Source organism: Parasteatoda tepidariorum, chromosome 4 (assembly GCF_043381705.1).
Source record: "Parasteatoda tepidariorum isolate YZ-2023 chromosome 4, CAS_Ptep_4.0, whole genome shotgun sequence".
Taxonomy (NCBI): Eukaryota; Metazoa; Arthropoda; class Arachnida; order Araneae; family Theridiidae; genus Parasteatoda; species Parasteatoda tepidariorum.
Window position 1 is genome coordinate 10,254,138 of NC_092207.1, and position 6,109 is coordinate 10,260,246.

Consider the following 6,109-nt stretch of genomic DNA (forward strand, 5'->3'; position numbering starts at 1 on the left):
CGTTTTTTAGCAATTATTCGCTCTTTCCCTCTTTCCCAAAGAAAAATAGTAATTTTTATATATTGAACACTTCATTCACGTAAAAATATTGAAAAAGATATCAAAACTATATTATAGAATAAATTAATAAAAATTAACCCTTGAAAGGTATCGCAGGTTTAAAAATTAATCTTCGGCCAGTATTGATCCCCAGTCCCTTTGCTTACTAGCCCGTCATGCTTCCAACCACGCTATGCCTCACACACTGACCCGTGATACTTACCGTTTTTTATCAACTATTCGCTCTTTCCCAAAGAAAAATAATAATTTTTATGTATTGAACACTTCATTCACGTAAAAATATTGAAAAAGATATCAAAAAAATATTATAGAATAAATAAATAAAAATTAACCCTTGACCGTTATCGCAGTTTTAAAAATTAATCTTCGGCCAGTATCGATCCCCAGACCCTTTGCTTAATAGCCCGTCGCGCTTCCAACCTCGCTATGCCTCACACACTGCTGCAGCGAATATGAAGCTTAAAGAACTTTAAAGCGGTTACCTAATGGAATCTATTATGGGCCATTGTATGCCCCCTGATTTATCTATCAAAATTCTATTTGGTACGATTGTTTAGTATTTTAAATTCCAATCACTTGCCAAATTTGAAAATTATAAGTGTATATTAAAGGAAGATACGGGGTGATTCGTATGCGTGTCTTCGGAGCCGAAATTTATCCGCTTTTCTGCAATTATTCGCTTTTTCCCAAAGCAAAATAATAATTTTTGTGCATTGAACACTTTATTCACGTTAAAATAATTAAAAATATATCAAAAAAATAATATAGAATAAAATAAATTTCAAAAATTACCCCTTGGCCGGTATAGAGCCACAGACCACCAGGGTTTAAAACGTACTTTCTAACTAGTCCGCCACGCGAATAACCAAGCCACGCTTCACATGCTGCTTACACGAATGTTGAGCTTAAAGAAGTTTCCTGTTTTTATTCAACGGCACTCGTTTTGTCCCATTGTCCCCCCTCCCCCTTAACTTGTGTATAAAAATCATTCTGGCACGATTGTTAAATATATTAAACTATAAACTCTCCCGTAAATATGGGTAAATATTAAGGGGAGATATTGGATCATATGTACGCGTTCATGGGAGACGAAATTTATCCGTTTTTTAGCCATTATTCGCTCTTACAGAAGGGAAAAAAATAATTTTTGGATGAAGAATGCTTCTTTCACGTTAAAATCCTGAAAATAAATAATTTTAAAAAATAGAATTCACAAACTTTCCGCTTAACCGGGATCGAACTCATGACCCCTCGATCCATAAATCTCTTTACCGCAGCGATACTGACCATGCCATTCTCACTAACGGTGTTGCCTCGAATATTAAGCTTAAATTAGTTTCCCGCACTTTTTCAACGGTAACTATTTAGACCCATTGTGGCCCCCTATTTTGGCTATAAAAAATTCCTTTCTTACAATGGTTTAGTATATTAAACTGTAAATTCTGGCCGAGTTTGAAAATTATGGATTAATATCAAGGGGAGATATGGGGTCATTTGTGTGCGTAACGTGGAAGAAGAAATTCATCCTGTTCTTAGCTATTATTCGCTCTTGAAAAAATAAAAATAATAATTTTTGGCAGAAGAATACTTCATTTACGTTAAAATATTAAAAAATAAATAAATGAAAAATATATTAAAAAGTTCTTTAAAAATCTCCTTTGACAGGGATCGGACTCCTTAACCCTCGGTCAACTAATTTCTTTGTTACCAAGCACGCGACTCAGCTAACCATACCACGCCTCACACGCTGTAGATACGAATATTAAATTTAAAGAACTTTCCCGCGTGTTTTCAACGGAACCTATTTATGGTCATTGTGATCCCCTTATTTGTCTATATGAAATTCCTTTGGTTCGATTGTATAGTATTTAAACTATAATTTCAGGCCGAGTTTGAAAAAATTTTGTAATATTAAATGAATGTTTGGGGTAATTTGCATGAGTAGCATCGGAGCAGAAATTTATCCGCCTTTTCGCTATTATTCGCTCCTACAGAAAGAAAAATAATATTTCAGGATAAAGAATACTTTATTCGCCTTAAAATACTGAAAAACAAGTTTAATAATTTTTTAAAAAAATCAAAATTTACCCTTGACCGGAATCAAACACCGGTCCCCTCTGTCCACAAGCATCTTTTCCGCAGAGCTACTGACCATGCCACGCTACCACACAGTGATGCCACGAATATAAAGCAAATTTCCACATTTTAACGCTATTCAACACAATTTTATATTTATACATACATAGTAAACTATGGGGCCACATTGTGTCCCTCTAGTTGACCTATTATTATTAGTTCTGGTAGGGTGCACTAGTACTCCTTAATATAATACCTAGCCCATATGAATAGTATGGGTCAATATAAAGGGGACAAATAGGGAAATGAAAGTAGTAATAGCGAATATTAACCTTGAATTTCCTTATTTTAACGCTAATCAACACGCTATTATGTATGTATACTTACCTAGTAACCTACAGGGTCACATTGTGTGGCCCTTAATTGGCCTATAATTATTTCTTCTGGTAGAGTACATTAATACCTGAAATATAATCTGTTGTCTAGTATGAATATTATTGGTCAATGTTAAAGAGAGGTGCAGGGCCATATAGAAATACTGAATATTTACTACGAATTTCCTCACTTGAACGCTATTTAACACTCTATTATATAAATCCATACATAGTAACCCTTATTAGGCCTATAAGAAGTAATACAGAATATTAACTTTGAATAAACTCTTTTTAACGCTATTCAACACACTTTTATGTATTTATACGTTATAGGGCACCATTGTTGGCCCCCTATTAAGCCTACCATTTTTTACTCAAGTAGGATGCAGAAGTACCCGGTAATATGATACGTATTTATTTCCTCTAGTAGGGTGCACTTATACCCTGTAATATAATACGTGGCCCAGTTTGAATATTATGGATCAATATTAATTGGAGCTATAGGGCCATTTATTTATGCAGTATATTAACCTCGATTTTTCTCATTTTAACGCTATTCAACACACTATTATATATATATATATACGCCGGCCAGGTGGCCGAGCGGTTAGCGCTCGTGACTGCGAAACCAATGGCCGCGGGTTCGAAATCCCGCTCTGGGCATGGATGTTTCTCTCTCTTGTGTTGTCCTCTGTTGTGTGTGATGAGTGAATGTGGCCCTCCCTATGAACGGGTTTCTGGTAGTGTGGCGTGGGCAATGTTACTCGCCTCCGTGACTTTGGTTTACAGGTGCCCACTGGGTAACGTGAANGCATATAATTATTTCCCTATGTAGGGTACACTAGTACCCGGTAATATAATACGTGGTCCAATTTCATTTCAATTATGTATCTCTCTTTAATTCCAAATTCAAAAGGGGAGATACAGGGCCATGTTATAATACAAAATATTGGTTTCAAATTTCCTCATTTTAACGCTATTTAACACACTCGTGTATATATACATAGCAACCTACAGGGCCGCATTGTGGACTTCCTAATAAGCCTATAATTATTTCCTCTAGTTCGGTACACTAGTACCCTGTAATAATACGTTGCGCATTTTGAATATTATGGGTCAATATTAAGGGGAGATATAGGGCCATGCTCCATTATTGTTCTTACAGTCCCTTGATTCTACTAATTTGTTGCTTCCTATCAATTTTCAATCTATTATTCGCTCTTACAAAAAAGAAAAATAATAATTTAAAGAAAAGAAATATTTTATTTACGTTACAATCTTAAAAAAAAAAATTTAAAATTAAATATAATTTCAAAATATGGACACTTTACCGGGTTTGAACCACGGACCCTTGCATATACGAATTTGTTGCTTCCTATCAAGAAACACTAACGGCCATCTTACACAGGGGGGCTGTGCTACTCATATTAACCTTTATGTACTTGCTCGCTCTTTCCCAATGAAACCATATTTTGTTCCCTCGTGGGCCCCCTAATTTGTTTATAATTATTTCCTTGGCTACGATTGTATAGTATATTGAAATATAAAATCAGGTTCAGTTTAAAAATTATAGGTTAATATTAAGGGGGGATATGGGGTCATTTACATGCATAGTATATGAACAAAATTTTCTTCAATTTTAAGCTATTATTCGCTCTTATAAAAAAAAATAATTTAAGGGAAAGAAATACTTTATTTACTTTACAATATTGAAAAAAATAAAGATGAAAAAATTTTTAAATATAAGTTTTAAATTTTTGACTCTTAACTTGGTTCGAACCCCGGCCGTTTGGGTCTACTAATTTGTTGCTTCCTATCACGTAACAATAATGGCCATACCACAAATTTTCCACTTATAGTAACCTGTAAGTACTTTCCAGTGCTTTTCCAATAAAACCATATTTTGCCTCCACGGGGGCCCCCTAATTTGTCTATAGTTATTTCGTTTGGTATAATTGTAAACTATATTAAAATATAATATCTGATCGAGTTTTATTCTTTCTCTTCTACGAATTTTACTTATTTTAAACTTTTTATTTCTTTAAGTATTTTATAGTAACCGTGATAATTTTTTTTGTGTACCTGGCAACATCGATGCACAATTAGTTTGTTTATGTTCTACATTTCTTCAGTCCTATCTTTGTGCTGAGTAAAAAGCATATTGAAAGAATTAAAATCTTTGCGAAAGAATCTTTGAGTAAGAGTATGGAATGTATCACTTAAGAGAATTGATGCTTGGCAGGCTTGGCTTACTCGAAATACAATGGAAAGAACAGTTGCTAACGTAAACATTCCCATTGAGAGAATACCGCGAAGAACAATAAGAAAATATTTAAAAAAAATTCTCCTGATTACGTTCTTAACCGTAAAGGGATTTATTTCAGTTTTTATCTTTGCATAAAATCCAACTTAAATTTTAAAAACTTAAATTGTTTATGTATAAACTTTAAGGACTTAATATTTGTGCATTTTTCTTAGTGTTTGTTAGATTAAACCGAATTTTAACAATAATAATCTTTGGCTGACTATGTTGTGGTCGTAAACAAATTTGAATTTATGAAGATAGGCACATTGACTTCGTAAGTTCTGCTAACAAACCAATATCTATTGTTAAACTGCGAAAAAAAAAAAAAACAATTTTATAAATAATTTACTTCAAAGGGTTTCACTTACTGAGAATATGGATACTTCATGGATACTCATGTGGATGGAATATGAATACTCATGTACACTGTGGTCCGTACATGTAGTATACATGTTACCATGAATGACCCAAATCAAGAGAATGTCGACTTTCACCGGTGAATGACAATAATTACATAGTCGCTTTGGTGAATGTCCGAAATATTTGTAATATCCGATTTGATATTAATTTATTTGATATTTTAATATCTGCTTAGGATAGATTAGGAGAAACATCAGTGTTCGGAGTACCAGTTAAATGAATAGTGGGCAGTGAGACTAAACATTGATGTAGGGCATACCGGGCAGTGGCACTTAACTAGATCTAGTATATACTTCGGACATTTACCTACAAAAATATGTGACCGCAACATTCACCGGTGAAAGTCAACAACCACCAATTTCGGTCATTCACAGTAACAATTACATATCCTCTTCTTCAAAATGTATGCATTTCTGCTACTTATATATTCTTAGGATTACAAACATAGTTACTGAGTTATGAAAATTAATATGAAACTACAATTATATTTTAAGCTAAAATTTCATTTCCATCTGTTTTAGATTTATAGAAGTTATACTATTTGACAGGGCTCGTACTCAACTGGGAAAAAATAATATCTGGTATCAATTTTGTTATGAAGAAGCTGAAAATTCCTTAATATTAGCTTTAACTATCGAATCAAAATTGCAGATTCCTCGGATTTGTATATATTTGCTTAGAGAAAATAAAATATTCTTTATACAATATACAAACGTAATAATGAAAAAAAATAATGTTAATATTACTGCCACTTTTTAGTTATTGCCAGGTACGTATGAACCCTGTTTGAGGAAGAAATATGAATTACTTTTATTGATAAACCACTAAAAAAGTTGTAAAAGCAAAAATCACACCAACTTCTAAGAAAAACAAA